Raw genomic sequence first — 17461 nt, 5'->3', positions numbered from 1 at the left:
TGAAATACTTTGATTTTTTTTTGCGACATTTGGCACATTAACATTTTTAGAGGTTTTTATCTCCCTTTACAAAATTTAAAATTTTAAATCAAAAGGCAAAAATACTACAATTGACATTTTAACTCAAAATAAAAACAAAACAAAAAGTAGTATTTTATCGTTCACCCAAATAATCAAATATCGTTGAAATTAAACAGGACTAAGAAAAAAATCTGGAATGTTTTAAAAAATTGATTTCAGTGCTTTCATTTATTTGAATAATACAAAGCTTGATTCTGTTAATTTATTTTGAAACTATAACTTTCAAATAAAATAGCAGTACAATTTTCATAACAGCGAATGAAAATATTACTAAACTTAGTTTTTGAAAAACCAAACAATCTGAACAATTCTTAAAATGGTTCATATCAAACTTTTCAATTGAAAACAAATAAAGTTTACTGGAATAGTTTGTATGGATGAATATTTATTTTGTTGCTAATTTGAAAAAAAAATATTTGAGAAAATAGATAAATATTACGAATTTTATGTCGTCATCGTCAAAAATCACTAACACTATGTTCGTAATTAAACAAGGGTATTCATTCGTTTAATTCGAAAGAAGTTCATAAGATTATGTTAATTCCTATTTGAGCTTGAGCTCATATTGAGAAAAATCGCTACAGTTTCACACAAACATAAAATTTCACGGGATTTCGCGGAAAAAGCCAAATCCACGGATTTCACGCTGTCCGCGAAATCAAGAAATTTCACCAAACCTAATTATAATGATTTGGAAATCATCAAAATTTAGCACATTTTAAACGAAACGTAAACCAAAATGTCAGTAAAAGGGAGAGTAAATATTTGTTAGATTTCAAACCTAAAAATTCCAGGTCTGACAAGTTTTCATTTAGTTTTAGTTAAACAAATTTCCTTTAGATCTTTTACAAGTTTGTGACGATCCATAATAAAATAATTTTACTGGCCCAATCGGAATTCTTTTGATGAAAATTCAACCATCGCATTGTCGCTTTGGTAGTCAAAAAGGATTTTTTGTTTGAATACAAAAGGAAACAGTGATCATCTCTTGTACTAAGCTTGCTGGTTTTCCTGTCTAGTTAGCATAAGAGAGCGCAGAGGCATCAAAGTATTATAGTTTTGATCCAACACTGAAACATCTGGCTAGGCAACAGCCAGCGCTCAAGAGGAAAACAACTCTTACCGGCATAGCTTGTTTAAAGAACGCTCTCATAAATATCCAACAACCATCAATCTAAAGTTGACTGAGTTTACCAGGAAGAACGGCTTGAATATTATATTAGAAATCAAACGCACACAAACACACACACGCTCATAAACAAACCCTGAGAATTTATAGAGACAACTACGCGTGAGAAGGGTTTTTACGAGTTTTATGACCCATTAACGCCGCGCCGAACGGTAAATGATGCTGCTAATGAAAATATGATTTCCTCAATAATTCGTTGTCGTGTCTTCTAGCAGGTTCAGGATCCGGCGAAGGGCATCTTGAAGTTGCTGTGGGAGAGAAGAAGGAGGAGGAGGAAAAAGTTTGAAATTCAACAGCTCTTTGCTCGGTTTAGACTCTGCGCGATACACTGAGAAAAAGATGTCAAACTTTTTGAAAAGTTGTCAGGGACGTCAGCTAGCTCGTTGAAGATTGGTGTTGTGAGTTGAGAACTTCATTGGTTGTCAGAATATTTTTGTTTGGGTGTAAATAAAAGATTTTTCCGTGCAGTTCAGCGCCGTGATCCTTGTACCCCTTGCTGAAGTGGTTCAACGGGTTGAACTCGCTGCCGTTGGATTGATCAACCTGAAGGAGGTTGATTATATGAACAACAACACGCCGTCGATGGCAGTCAACTCAAGTGTTTAGCGGGGTCGCTTATTTCGCCGTTGATGTTGTTTTATCTCGCTTACATCAGCATCAGCAGCCCCGACAACAACAACGTTCGACACTACGTCTCTGTCTCCTTTCCAAAGGGGGTAGCGCGTATATACCGTGGGCTATTTATAGACCCTCTACCAGACAATTGGTCGGTTGGGTATTATTCGAGCTTCCAGCAGGTCTGGCACCGTTGTCGCGCGGTCGCCGGTGGAGACTTGAGGTCTACGCGGTCGCTGTTTTAGCTCACGGACATGGACGGAGAGAGGTCATTTCGTGAAAGGAAAGTTTTTCGGTGGCTATTTTTAGCGCGAAACCTTCACGACGCGGAATTCCTTCGTAGTCCATCTTCAGTTAATTGACAATTAACGTGGGAGCAATCTCCGGCGTACGAGTATCAACTCGTATCAGGGCATCAAACCGGTCGAATGTGCTTTTCGCCAGGACATAAAGATCGTATCGGTTGCGAACACACTAGCGCCACACTCCACAATCTGGTGGCTTTAATTTTCAAATGTGACGTTTAGTGCACCACAAATTTTTAACGCCACGCCACATATCAAGCAAATCTCTCACCAGCCCAGATCGTGCTGCTAAACCAGATCGACCTGCAGGTCTGGCTGATCCACTTGTACACAGTGTGAACCTGTTCCGAGCCATTCGAATTCAGCTCCGTTTTTTTTTGCCTCCCCAGAGTTGAGTGCCATCGAAAATACCGACACACGACATCTGGTGGACGAAAACCGGGTTTGCTTGCCGGAGTCTGCATGTCGTGCGTTTGCACTCTCCGGCTCCGACTTGCGCTGGCTAGCTCTGCTGCTGTTGCTGTCACTAGGCTCCTCCGAGGTGCTCCAGCTCTGGGCTGTTGTTGTTTCACTTAACGTTGTTACTGATTTATTTATTTCTGGTTTTCCTTGACGAAGCTTTTAGCATACTCCGGCCGCGGTGGTGTGCTCAACATGGCTGGAGTTTGGCCTCTTGTAGGACTCAACGTCGTTGCAGGTGTCGAAGAACTTTAGAATGCTTCAGCGTCACATGCTTTCAACATTATATGTATGTAAAGTTTGTTGTAAGAAAAGGTCACCATTTTTATCACTTCATTTAATTACAGAATTCGATATTTTTCAAGCATTTTGAAAAAACAACATTTTCGTTGAAGGCACCTCAGTACCAAGTTTACGGTGGGAAATTCCTCCCATTGCAAACCAAACTGCGTCAAGTGCCATCAGCTGTCAATCACCACGAAATGTTACAAATCATTCCGTCGAAAGTGGCCCTTAAACCTCGCCGCGTGTTCATTGTACGCTCAAAACTCATTCAGGTCTACGGCGAGCTTCGACAGCGAAGCGAAATAGTTTGGAGTCGGTATGTCTAGAGTCGTACTTAGCGACCTTCGCGAGTTCGCTCTCATAATGGTTCAGAGAAGGTTGTTGTTGTGATTTTGTTGATGTTGCTCTTGCTTTATACATATTTTCCCCCCCTGTAGCACACACACACGTGCTTTCAGTAACAACAACAGTAACAGTGTAATGAAGCTTTCGGGGTACTGCTAGTACCTCTGCAATCTTGTTGCTACCGTACCTATAACTTATATTGGAGTTGTATTGTTAATTTGATTTTGGTTAACCGCGGTAGATTAACTTGAAATAATTCGAACTGTCAAAAATCCAACAAAGCGTTTACCGCATTGATTACACAAAAAACTGTGGTAGGGGAAACATACCCTTTCCAATCAAACACCTATCTTGGTCAAATGAAGAGTTTGATGCTCGATTAAAGCTCCAAAAATACTATTTAGGCTATAAACTTACCAGCAACAGCACCGCCTCGAGTAAGCACGCAAATGTTTGCCACTTACTGGCCAAAGAGATCAAATATAATGCACTTTTGATCATACTTTCTATTTTGCGAGACCATTTCTCTTCATTTTGTTGGCACACACAGTGACACACGCGAAAAACCCTCAAACGCCCAATAAATATCGCCAAAACCACCTTTTCACTTTCGCTTGCTTTTTCACGGCGATTTCGATACAAAACTGCCTCCAACTCTCGGCAACATTTTCTTTTGCGCATTAATTGATCACTCACTTGAAAAATAATCCCGAAACATGTAAATAATTAGCAAGCGCCATCCAAAAAAAAGAACGCACTAAGTCTTTTGACGTTTCAATTTTGACGACCCATTTCAATCGAAGGCTGAAGAAAATCAAGCGAGAAGCGAAGGCAAATAAAGAACAAAGGGTGGCCACCAACACCACCAGCAGCGCCTGTTGGTGTGAGCCAGAGATGCCAGAAAATTTTCTCTATAAATGCTACTTTTCGTGAGAGTTCGCTTGAAATTTCATTAATTTTGGCAGCACTAAGCAGAGCGCTAGAAGAAAAAAGAACTAAACTGAAAATAGGAAAATGGGCGTGGCCCAATGCACTCGTTTGATTAGAATTCATTTTGGAAATATTTTTTTCAAATGCTTGTAAAAGGAATAGAATAACTTTTAGTAAAAGTGAAAATAACCAGAAATGTTCACAAAAAGTTGCTCTACTCGTTGGTGTTGGTTTTAGTAAATTTCAAGGAACACTCCAGATTAGCCAGCATCACTCAAACACGACCGCTTATTAGGCTTAAAATGGGTTTATTTCCCTAGGAAAGTATCCACCGCAATCAATTTTGACACTGCACTGGCATTGTTAGTGTTTTGTCGCCCGCTACACAGAAAAAATCAATTCTCGTAAACGTGAATTAAGTTCACGAGTAAGAAACACGAAGGAATTTATTCATGAGTATGGTGCATTTGCACTATAAACGTGAATATATTCCTTCGTGGTTCTCGCATTCGTGAATTTAATTCACGATTTTGAGAATCGATTTTTTTCCGTAGCGCGCTGAATTTATTGCTGTTGAGCAGGGTCTTCTAAAATTTTTCTCCTTCGATGACGATTCCAGTGATCTTACTAGACTTCTTCCGCTTCCGATTCCCGCGGACGGGACTAAAATCTTCCTCCTCGAAGGATTCCTCCACCTCCATCCGTCAAAAACTTCCAAGCACGCGAGATGACAACACAAGCAAAACACGTCTTAACTTGTCGCTGGCTTGGGTTTATTGATTCTTCAAACCGGGGGGATGGCAACCCTATTCCAACCAAAGCAAACTGACAACAGTCGACATTATTACGGTTGTCAAATGAGAGCCCATATCGAAAAAAGTGATTTTTCTATTTACCTTTTTTTGCTTTTTTTCTTTTGGTCGATCAAACAGTGCGCCCGTACACTATGAATCGGCAATACAACTTTTTCAGTTTGGTTTTACACATTTGCATGAGACTTTTGAGTTTAACCAAGATAACACCTTTCGTGTTCCCGTAATATGAATAATACTGATTCACAGTGTTTGTAATCTAAACTACCAAGATGGCGGCTTCTTCGCTACCCCCTGCTTCAAACGGACAAGGGGTTTCCAGCCTCGTGTCAGACTAGTCACTAATCTGGAATAACTTGGAGTTTAAGGGCCCACCGGAGAGGAAAACTTGATGATTTTTATTTTTATTGGAACCACTGCCAGAGAGGGGAAATTTCATTGCTACTATGATGACTTTAACGAAAAACATCAGTTCGCACCAAGTAATTCTGTAATTCCGGAATACTCAGTAATTCAAAGAGTAATCCTGGTTATTCCATAAATCTTTTTTTGTGAAAACATGCTTCAGAAAATAATAAAAAATAGCTTCGTTTGAGTTTTTTTATTTAATATTAATTTTCAAGTAAGGAACAAAAGTTGTAGCAATATGGAATTATTCGGATTTCAGTAATTCCAAAATAACTCCCAAATTCTGCAGCAATTCTTGTCATTCCTGAACCACCTGAATAGTAATTCCGTAGTAATTCGTGTAATTCCAAAGTAATTCTTGTAATTCCATAATTACTCAGTAATTCGTGTATTTCTTATTGGTTCAAGCAACTACTGGCAATTCTTTAAGGGGAACACAGAACAGATTCGGAACGTCCGCTAATTCGAATGCTTACTTTTTCAAATGTATTCGGATGAAAAAGCACTCAAAGGTCAAAACCAGTTGTCAAACTGATGTTGATATTTACCCCATTGTTCGATGATTCCCAAATTTCCCGGGAAACGGGGAAAAATGAATGAATGCTGATATATGTTGGTTTAAACTTGTTATGCTATACATTTCTTATCGATTACTGATTTTTAAACTGTTCATCTATTTCCACAACCAAATCAGAATTACCTGACCAAATTTTTTTTTTTTTTCATTCCGGGAATCCCAAGTACAAAATATGAATTTTATCCCAGGAATTCCAGGGATGGATGCGATTGACAGCTTTCAGTCGATTTAAAGACTTTTTTTTAATATGTTGGAAGCTAGGCAGTAATTCCAAACATTTTTTAATAATTTTGAGAAATTCCGTGTGGTTTCTGGTAAACCAAAGTAATTTTGGGAAATCAAAGTAATCCATGACATATTGCCAGTAATTCTGGTAATTCTATTCAGACTGGCCAGTAATCCTTGATGCTGGAATCAGGACAGCAAACTGAAAATTACCTTTGAAAAATTGCGTATTTTCTAAGCAACCATGCGCCTCCAGGGCTTATTTCTGAGAAAGGAAGAATCAATGGAGTTGATTGCTTAGAATAAGTTTCCTTCCCTATTTCCTAACCCCGTTGAGGTTTATTAAACATGAGAAACCCCTTGAGAAAATTTTTCGTCTTCTATAGTAAAAAGCAATTTTTTCCTCTATGCAGCATAAAATTACAAACGTAATTTCAAACTCGTATTATATCGTCTGTCCAGTCTGCTTATCTATGACCGATCGATCGCTCGTCCCAAAAACCAATTCCCAAGTATTGGTATGTATACCTTCTGGCAAAAGTGTCCATCACAATTCAGCGGCAAAAACCGGCAGCCAATTCTAGAAACAAAGGGAAAAAAGGTCACTTTTCCTATCTATTCTCGATTCTTTCGGTCGTCAAGTACGTCTTACCCAAAATGCGGATTACATCCTTTTGGGCACTTCACCATCGTCGATTCTTCGTCGTCCTCTTCCCCGTTGCTCGTTAGGCCCGGCGAGTTTCTCCTCTGCGATTCTCCGAGGCACTTGAGATCCACCAGGGGTCACATTGTGTGGGCTCTCTCTCGCTCTTGTTCTGTCTTTTCTTTTCTTATTCCTTCCTTTTTGAGTAGGTTATTCTGTTCTCTCTGCCGTGAAGGAGCAAAATACCCACTAACTTCCAATACGCTCTTCGGGATCCTTTGTGTCCGGGATTGTGACTTTCGAAAATGAGGATCAAATTGGCTTGCTGTCGTCGTCGTCCATTCCGGGATAAGTGCTGATAACGGCGCGGTAAAGATTGATTTACACTTTGAGTAGTTCTTTTGAAAATCTACGTTTTTGTGTTATCTACAAATTATGTTTAATTATGCTTTGTTTGCCATAAACTTTTTTTTTTGAATCGTTAAGTCTGTAGTTTAAGTCTTATTTCATGAAAAATATAATGCATTTTTGAAATTTAAACTTTGTTCAATAAACATTTCTTGATTTAAATTTTACGAAAAAAGACATTCCAAGTAAAAAGTCCTCACTGAGTGTCATCATCCCTCATATATTTTGAGACAGATGATCAAAAAGAGTATAAAAACATCTTTCTGTGACATCCAAAAAAGGTGTCGGTTCCGAGTCCTGGGTTCTCTGGCCCTGACAGCAGCTGCCTGTGGCCGACAAAATTAATAACACCTTTGAGTAACCCGCGCGTTCCGTTCCGTTGGGACCCCCGAGAACAGTGACACGCCCCCCTTCCACCGGCTAGAATTATTGTTGTTGATGTCCTCCTACAGCAAGCCAAAAGAAAAAAACCCAGGCCTTTCAGAATGGAACCGTCGTACGCGTAAGTACACGAAAGTTAAACAACTTCGACACCATGTGCGCTGTGTGGCCTGCCCTACGAGAGGGTCTCCATTTAGAGGGCGGCTATAAACACATTGTTTCTCTTTCGGAGGTGCTGCTTAGACAACCTGCCTGCCTGAGGGCCTGAGGACCAGGTAGGGACCCACAGCGGGTTGATTCACAAGCCACGCGGGATTTCCAACTGACACTTTGGGTTTGATGAACGAGCTTTAAAACGCGGAAATTCCCGCAATTCTCAGAATGAAAACCGGCCAAGGATTGTCGGAGGGTGGAAATTCCCGGCTTAGAAACTTTTGACCTGCGTAGATTTTGACGATAATTGCCGATTACAGATTTATATTGTAGAGCTAATCGGCTACCTTGGGTTGCTTTCGAATAGAAGCTTGCATTGATAAACTGAAACTGGAGAAAAACCCAGATTTCACCAATCAGTTTAGGTGAGTTGCCCATCTTTCTGTTTCATGTTTTTTTTATCTCTCTCTAGATATTTGACCACATTCTGACGTTCCCAGACCACAACAAAAATCCTAAACATATTAAACAAAATGATATTAGGTAAAACAATTACGTTACATCAAATTTAAATTCTCACTTTTCAAAAAAAGTATCACATAATTCAGGTCAATAGTTAATAAGGTAATAAAAACAAAACAAACACCTCCCAAAATCATGAACAAGAAAGTATAAATATCAAATAGGCCTATATTATGTTAGAGCAGTTCTCTAGGATTTCGGTCATTCGATTTTTTGTATTTTTAATCGACTGACTGCCTTCGGTATGCCCAGCCATTTTGCATCATTAGTTTGTCCATAATTTTCCATACAAATTTGGCAGCTGTCCATACAAAAATGATGTATGAAAATTCTGTATCTTTTGAAGGAATTGATCGATTCGGCAAAGTTGTAGGTATGGATACGGACTACACTAGAAAAATAATACACGGTAAAATTTGGTGATTTTTTATTTAACTTGTACACAAAACACTATTTTTAATTTTTTTATGATATGTTTTAGAGGACATAAAATGCCAACTTTCAGAAGATTGTGCAAAACCATGAATTTTCAATACTGATTTTTCAAAAATCGAAATTTTGGTCGTAAAATTTTCAACTTCATTTTTCGATCAAATTTGCAATCAAAAGTATTACTGAAATTTAGTGCACCAAGTCAAGATATTTATGATTTTTTGAAAATAGTCGCAGTTTTTCATTTTTAAATTAGTGCACATGTTTGCCCAGTTTTGAAAAAAATTTTGAAAAGCTGAGAAAATTCTCTATATTTTGCTTATTGGACTTTGTTGATACGACCTTAGTTGCTGAGATATTGCAATGCAAAGGTTTAAAAACAGGAAAATTGATGATTTCTAAGTCTCACCCAAACAACCCACCATTTTCTATCGTCAATATCTTAGCAACTAATGGTCCGATTTTCAATGTTAATATATGTAAAATTTTCCGATCTTTTCGAAAAATATTTTCAAAATTTTCAAATCAAGACTAACATTTCAAAAAGGCCAAACATTCAATATTACGCCCTTTTAAAATGTTAGTCTTGATTTGAAAATTTTGAAAATATTTTTTTCGAAAATATCGGAAAATTTCACAATTGTTTCATATATTAACATTGAAAATCGGACCATTAGTTGCTGAGATATTGACGATAGAAAATGGTGGGTTGTTTGGGTGAAACTTAGAAAACATCAATTTTCCTGTTTTTAAACCTTTGCATTGCAATATCTCAGCAACTAAAGGTCGTATCAACAAAGTCCGAATAAGCAAAATATAGAGAATTTTCTCAGCTTTTCAAAATATTTTTTCAAAACTGGGCAAACATGTGCACTAATTTAAAAATAAAAACTGCGACTATTTTCAAAAAGTCACTTAAATATGGCTATAACTTGAAAACGGTGCACTTTATCAAAATTTCACTAAAGTACTTTTGATTGCAAATTTGATTTTACATCGAAAAATGAAGTTGAAAATTTTACGACCAAAATTTCGATTTTTGAAAAATCAGTATTGATTAAAAAATTCATAACTCGGTCAATGATTTTTGCACAACCTGAAATTTCTGAAAAGTTGGCATTTAATGTCCTCTAAAACATATCAAAAAATAAAAAATAATAAAAATAGTGTTTTTTTACAAATCAAGTTTTAGTAACAAAAAGTGAAATAAAAAATCACCAAATTTTTTTTACCGTGAATAATTTTTTTTCAGTGTAGTCCATACCCATACCTACAACTTTGCCGAAGACACCAAATCGATCAAAAAATTCCTTCAAAAGATACAGATTTTTGAATTTTCACATATCATTTTTGTATGGACAGCTGCCAAATTTGTATGGAAAATTATATGGACAAACTAATGATGCAAAATGGCTTCTTTGGGCATACCGAAGGCACCAAAAAAGTTTCAGTCGGATTAAAAAATACAAAAATTAAAATTGAAGAAAAAAGACCGATTTCGTAGAGAATTGCAGAACTGTTTAAATAAAAAAAATACTTCCTCGTTTTCTGGTTCAGAATGTTTGCATCTTTTTTAAAAAGGATAAATTATTTTATTTTTAAGAAAGACTTAGACATTTTGAGGAAAACATTTACACTGAAGAAAATATTTACACTTAAAGAAAAGATATTCCAACAAAAGCTTAAACTGTTTTTAACATCGTCGCTGTCGTGCTAACTTGTCATACGTGCATTTTCGGCCAAATTAAAACGCCATTTTGTGCATCTCGTAATGCCTCACCTTTTGACCTTCACAGATCTCCAAAATTGGAATTCAATCCTGAGATATTCAACGAAATCCGAAAAAACTCCGTGCATTTTTGTCACTTTACATATGAAAATAGTTTCAATCTGGTCGTGTTATCTTGTCACTCTCTGAAAATTGATATAAGTGCGACAACTGGCCAAAGGGATTTCAAGTCAGAACGCGTTTGACGCACGTACAAGATAGACTACCGTAAACATTTGAAATAATAACTCGGGACTCCAGCAACCAAATTTAACCAAACTTCGGGACAATGCACATAATGGTCAGCCAAACAGAACGTGTTTGTTATTGTTTACATTGCATGCTTTCGTTTTTGTTTATTCAAGGTCAAACATTAAAACGCGTTTTTCTCGGAACGTTGAAATGGTGGGTGCGACAAGATAGCACGACGACGTCGACATATTAAGCAAATTCTTCAATTCAAAATTAACGTGGAAAACCGTCGTTTAAATTAATGCTGTTTTTCGAAGTAATATTTCATAAAGTAAATCAGTAAATCAGATTACCATTACATTTAAAATGGTAAGTTTTTTTCTTGTGGTAGTGTTTTTATCTGAAACGATGTTGTTCTCAATTTTTTGAAAGGACTTTAGCTATATTTTGTAATACATTAATAAATGCATTTTTTTTGTTGACGTTTTAATAAAATATTATTAAGCAGTAGGCCATTGCAAATCTACTGTCATAAATTTGTTTATTCTTTCTACCCTTGAAAATCTCCTTAAAAATCAGTGCAAAAATTTGCAGAATATTTTGGGGCAATTGCAAGCATTTTAAATTGGAGTTTTTTTTACCTTAGATTAAAATAAGTCGTTATCTTAAAAAAAATAATCGTGGCCATATTTATATTTACAATATTTGATGATAACCTAAATAAAACAATGTATAAAGCGTTTTATAGTACTTTTTCTAAGTTTGTTTGCGATAAAAATCGAAAGCCCTACAGGATTTCAACATTTCTACTGTGAATTTTCTTACAGAAAAAAATAATCAAAAATGAAAGGTTACTAAAGCAAATTTCAATGAGTAATACTGCCACTCTACGTATGATTGTCCCATGTCATTTTAGGGTGATTTATTTTTAAATCTTTTTTAACTTTATTCTGATGGAAAATTTTAGACAAACACATAAAAACAAGTACTTTGTTTGGAAACTCATTCAAAACAACATCAAGTCTGTTTGTCTCATCGTTGCATTTTCATAATTATCCATCGTTCATTTCTACGCATCAATTTCGTACCATATTGAACACTTGTTAGGTTCATAAACGCTTGTTCACGCTTTATCACGTTTAACGAAATCATTAGTTTGGTGAAGCATTACGTCTTGTAAACCTGCTGTATAGCAAGAAGACAACAACTTAGAGTGATAAACTGCTTACTGGGATGATTAGGGACGTATAGGATGAACAGAGAACCATGGGACAATTATGCGTGGAAATACAGAAACCGGGCGAAAAATTTCAATTGCGATTTTCTCAGTTGCACTTTTAAAAAATGAGACAATTATGCATAGAACGACTTAATAAGTCGGAAAATTTATTTTTCGTTGTATTATTGTTATTTTACTTTTTTATTTTTATTTGCAACTCTTAAGTGAAAAGTTATTCAGACTAGGTTAATATAAGATGACGGCTACGAAAATAATGAAGCATTTTGAAAAAAATATAAGAAATTCGCAGAACTCAAACTTGATGTCAAAAGCAAAAAAACAAAAAAAAATGTGTTGGTGATTAGATTATCCGAAGTCACGTCACATACACACCTCTCGAATAATCGAACTTCGGGCAATCAAAATTCCGGATATACTTCGGATAATCGAGTCTGGACTCTAAACACATAAGCTACAATAACCATAATCAAAGTTAACCTACTTTAAACATACTTACTTCTGACTTTTCGCACACCCGTGTGTGCGCACCGGAAATGCAAACACTCACATAAAACTTCCCTGAAATGCCACCGTGTCCAAAGAAGCTCGATCGTTTGTTACCGTAAACAACCTCGCCGCCGCCACAATCATTCCATCTCTTTCCCGCCACCACCCTCGACCTCGATTCTCGCAAATCAAACACAAACACTCACACACGCTGCACACTCTCAGGTAACAGTAATGCTGCACTTACCCTTCGCTAAGCCACCAGTCAAGAAGAGCAAGAAGAAACAACAACTCAAAGATCCGAAGAATCTCTCTTCCCGGCGATCCCCGCTGCAGTGAGTTCGCACCGTGTGTCGTTCGCTTTCTACGTCGCAGGAATCCCGGAAGGTTCTGATTGGTTCTGGCGGCGCGCGCACCCCTCACAAGCAGTCACTCACCTCTCCAGAACTCCCCGGGACAATGAATGGCGCAACCAAAACAACAACAACAGCAACAACACAAAAGAAGCACAAGAAAAAGAAAAATCAGCGGGAGGGGCCCACAACGGCCTCTTTCTCGCGCGGCTGCTGCTTGCATTCCCCGATCCCGGAGGGGTTCTTGAACGGTTCTTAATCCGCGCCGAAAACCTAGAGCGATCAATGCAACCTCGACGATCACGATCGCAAGAAGAAAGCAAAGAAACGCGGCACGAGAGAGCGAGAGGGCGAGAGAATGGGAAGGCGAGAGAGCGAGATGACTGGCAGGATCACTGTGCAAACACGGGCACGAACACGAGAGAGGATCGGAGCAGGTACCCGAAGACCCCCGTGCAAGGGGATGGGAACTCAACATAAGTGAGCGACCGTGGGTACACCCAAAGCAGAAATGTTTTATGGCAATACGAGCGGTTTGTTGTTGGTTTGTCGCGAACCTTTGACACCCCTCTTGGATTGCAAAAAGGATTGATCTGACAAAACAGTGCGAAAAATGCACAGTTTGTTTACACAACACAAACTTCAGTCATCCTGAGTGCCCGAAGCAACCCCTCGCGCGAGGATCATCTAGGGTCACTCACGAAGATCACCACGAGAGAGCGAGCGCGAGAGAGGGAGGGTGAGAGCCGACCTCTCCCGAGAGTCCTACTGGCCTGTGGTCTGGTCCCGCAGTGGGCAGTTAAGTTTGGAACGCGAAGGTAGACACTTTTCAGTTGTTTGTCTGATTCTGCGACGAGCGATCAAGCGATCAAGTGCGGCTCGAGCGTGTCACAGTCACACACAGTGTGAGTGCGTACCAAAATTGGAAAAAAGTGACACAAGGAAGCTTAGGGATCGCGGAGAGAGAGAGAGAGAGCGATCGCGAGCTGAAGAAACGAGAGTGCGAAGGTGTTAATTAGTGGAGCTCTTTACGACCCTTACGAAAGGGATGTTGGCGGATTTCGGTGTTCAGTGAGAACCGCGGTGATTACAGCGCGCTAATCCAGTGTATTTCGGAATAGTAATTGGGCAAGTGAGCCGTTCAGGGGATCATCACCGTACAGTGGAGCCGCGAGGTATCCGAGGAATCTGCAAGTGAAACGAAATGAAACAAAGTGTTAGTGGCGAAGACCAGTGTCAAGTGAATCTCCCGATGGTGCAAGGCCGATAAACAGAAGGCATGCCTGGAGTTGAGTGTGCAGCATCCGACCAGCGTTTAGATGCGGACGTCAAATCAACGAGTCCAAAACTTCAGAGTGCCAGTAGTAGCCGTAGCGGCAACCGTAGTGACCAACCGAAGACAATCACGAGCGTGTTATAAACTAGCAGAGTACTTCAATCGAACCCACTTTCGGCGGAAACGGCCGGACGGTCAACTTTATAGCCCCTCCAGCTAGATCTGGGACCGGAGGGCACGTCGTCGAGACATCGTCAACAACAGCAAAACAGGAAGCAATTATCGAACCGGGCGGCGATTGGAAGCAAAGGTAAACGGAGAAATGATTGAGGAAGGTTTTGGGAAGGCAATTTTTGCTTTTTCCCCCGTAAATTTTGGCCTCTCTTGGGATCCTTGATCGGCACGGCGAGATAACGCCCTCACCGCTGGTGATCGTTCCGTTTCGGCACTTCCTTTGACCGGAGGGATGAGCCGGGATCCTCGGGACAAGCCGGGTTAAGTGGGTCTGTTGGACTGTTTTGCTTTCAATTTGAGAACGTTTTTCTCTCAGTTTAAGAGCGTTTGTCTCTCAAGAGTAAATCACTCTTTTATCGTTTGTTGTGCCAACAATAGATTCCTTGAAAACTTTTGCAAATGCAAATTTTTCTCTCGATTTAAGAGAATTTTCCTCTCAATCATTGAAGTGAAATATTCTCTAGTAGATTGTGATGCAAGTAACAGATTTTGAATACCAACTTTCCTTTCGGGAACTTGTCTTATCCTCGGAACAAGAAAGGTTGAAAATGTATTAAAATTCTTGCTAAAAACTCTCTTTTATCGCGTTTAAGAGCGTTTTGCTCTCAATCCTTCTTTGATCTATCGCTCTCACAGAATGTTACAACTACTGTCAACCAAACCACAACTACTGTCAATCTTCTTCAAACCAGGATTGTACAAATCGAGAGATCAAGTTCTCGTTTAACCCCGCTGACCCGCTCAAAATGTTGACTCTCCTCCAGGATACAATTCCCCGCCACAGATTATCCTCTGTCGGAGGCAGTGACGCTCCATCATCACTGTCGGAGTCATTCCTGGAGTCATTCCCGTTTTAGCAACGTGTAATTTTTCGAACCCGAAAAAAAAAACAAAAAACGCATTAAGGACCATTTATCTAGATGTTACCATCTCGGGTGTGTCCTTCTTGGCCTTGTTTTCTTTGTTGCTTCCATCTTTTTAAGGTTTTCTCACAAAACAAAACAGAAAATCCGCAACCACTTTCGTCACAAAATTTGACTTTTAAGGGGGCGCCTCTTGACGTCCATTTCCAGGGAACTTGGCGAATCTTACCGCCGCTGTGATAAGATCGTGAGAATTGTGGCACTTGGTTGGCGCTCGGGATGACCCAGACGTGACCTGGGCGGGAATCAGGACCACACCGGCAACCGAAAGTGGTTGAAGTCCGTGGGAACGTTTTGGGAAGATTTGTTCAGTATGTTGATTGACGTCATTCAAGAATCCTGGGGAACAAACTTAGCTCAGAGTTTTGCTTTGAAGAGTAACCGTAACAAAACCTCCAGGGTATCTGCGCCAGATTTACTTTTCCGTTACTTTTCTGCGTCAAATCGACCATGTAGTTGTCCATTAGCACTTGAAGACGTTAAGTATACCAGGAGTCCAGAGAATGATGATCTTAAAGACGAGTCATTCAGAGGGGACCTTCGAAAACCCAGAACATTTCAACAAACCAACAAAAGAAGACTACCATCAGATCAAAATTCAATAACACCTTGTTTGTTACAGCAATACACGCATGGGTCTTAACTTTCTGGAGTACCCAGATGACCCAAGACAACCCAAAAACCCAAGAAATTGATTCATCTTACTCACTGAAACTATTTGAATAGACTCCGGGGTAACCATCCGATGACCTCTAGCTTTTTATTGCTATTAATTTTAAGGTCATTGCAGGTCTTTTAATTCTATAACTCCTGGAAGACCCAAGATTATCTAATTTATCTAATACACCCAAATTCACCAAAAAGTAGTATACCATACTAACTGAAGCTATTCGAGTATGATAAGATGATCCATATCAGATGCTTGTTGAGGAGATAGGTCCTAACTCCTGAAAGTCTCCTGATGACCCAAGACATCTATGCAAGCATAATACGGAATCAAAATCCGACGACTTTGTGATTATTACGGCGACAAAACTTGAGTCTTAACTCCAGAAAGTCCCAATATATCCGTCTCCAGATGACCCAGGACATTCCAACGTATCAATAAAGTGATCTACCATACCGAGTATGATCCAGGGTTCGACGATCTCATGCTTGTTTCGGCGATGAGCATGGACAATGTCAATTTTCCGGCCAAGTATAATAACATACTAAATAATGCTATGCGAATATGATCTGGTGTCAATATCAAACGACCTCTTGCTTGTTACGGCTATAGATACAGAGATCTTAACATCAGGGAGTGATCTTGAAAACCCGATCCATCTGACCTGGTCTAGGAATCTAGATTGTTTGACGGGATGAATCTCCAATCTACTTACCGTCTACATCTCAAAAGCAGATAATCTTCAGCAAGATCTTAAGCGGAAACCATATTAGGGCCAATATAAACCAGGTTATAAACTGGAAAAGATCCAACATTTCGGCTGCTTCCACGTCCAAACTTCGATCCGAACTGATCGCAACCGGCTCAAAACTTCCCCAAAGCCCATGTGCCCAACCCCAAACAATTCCGCTCATTGATATCCTAAACTTCACTTGTTCAAACAACCGACGACGACGACGACGATCTTGGCGGTGCCAGCTTGTCGTTGGCAATTCCCAAAGCCCAAAGTGCTAACACAAAGCACACAGAACACACTGCGCTAAAACCGTGTCGCCAGACAGGTTGTCAAATAATCCCACCCTTAAAATTCGGGATATCGCTCCGTTTCTTTCGGCACCCAAGTGTCAACCATAAATCCCCGGAGGCGACAAGTGGATCATAAAGTGGCGTCCGACGGGATCCGGGCGCTGGCAACACTGCAACGGTGGAAATTGAATACACGCAGCGTGGCGCACTGTTCTAAGCAGGTTTGCAAAAAGTAAACTATAAATAAAGTCACTAAATACGATATCGAAGCGGGACCGGTATGGAGATTGGCGCCAAGGTTCTAGCCAGGGTTGCGGGGAGTTCGATAAGGAGGTGGGGAAGGGACAAACTTGATTGACTTACATAAAGTCAGCGCGCTTCGCCGGCGCTTAGCGCCGGTTGATAATAATTATTAACTCTGCGTTGATTGATTTTTGCTGTAGATCCAGTTGCAAGAGCTGCCGATTTGCATCGGATTTCTTGATTCTCGGTAAAATATACAAATATCAAAACAAATGCAAGTACT

At 39.4% G+C, this 17461-nt stretch overlaps 1 protein-coding gene and 1 long non-coding RNA gene across 2 annotated transcripts in view; one reads left to right on the top strand and one right to left on the bottom strand.

The window, feature by feature from the left end:
- LOC6036356 (protein decapentaplegic) overlaps positions 1 to 17461 on the top strand; it is a 57607-nt gene that overhangs the window by 29017 nt on the left and 11129 nt on the right.
- Positions 13897 to 16772, bottom strand: LOC119766998. Its single transcript, XR_005277258.1, has 2 exons — positions 16625 to 16772; positions 13897 to 13997 (listed from the first exon to the last, which is right to left on the bottom strand). It is a non-coding gene; the product is annotated as an uncharacterized LOC119766998 (long non-coding RNA).

Source organism: Culex quinquefasciatus, chromosome 2, assembly GCF_015732765.1.
Source record: "Culex quinquefasciatus strain JHB chromosome 2, VPISU_Cqui_1.0_pri_paternal, whole genome shotgun sequence".
In the NCBI taxonomy this organism is placed as follows: domain Eukaryota; kingdom Metazoa; phylum Arthropoda; class Insecta; order Diptera; family Culicidae; genus Culex; species Culex quinquefasciatus.
The sequence above is the reverse complement of the archived record's forward strand: the minus strand, read 5'-3'. Positions and strand labels throughout refer to the sequence as shown.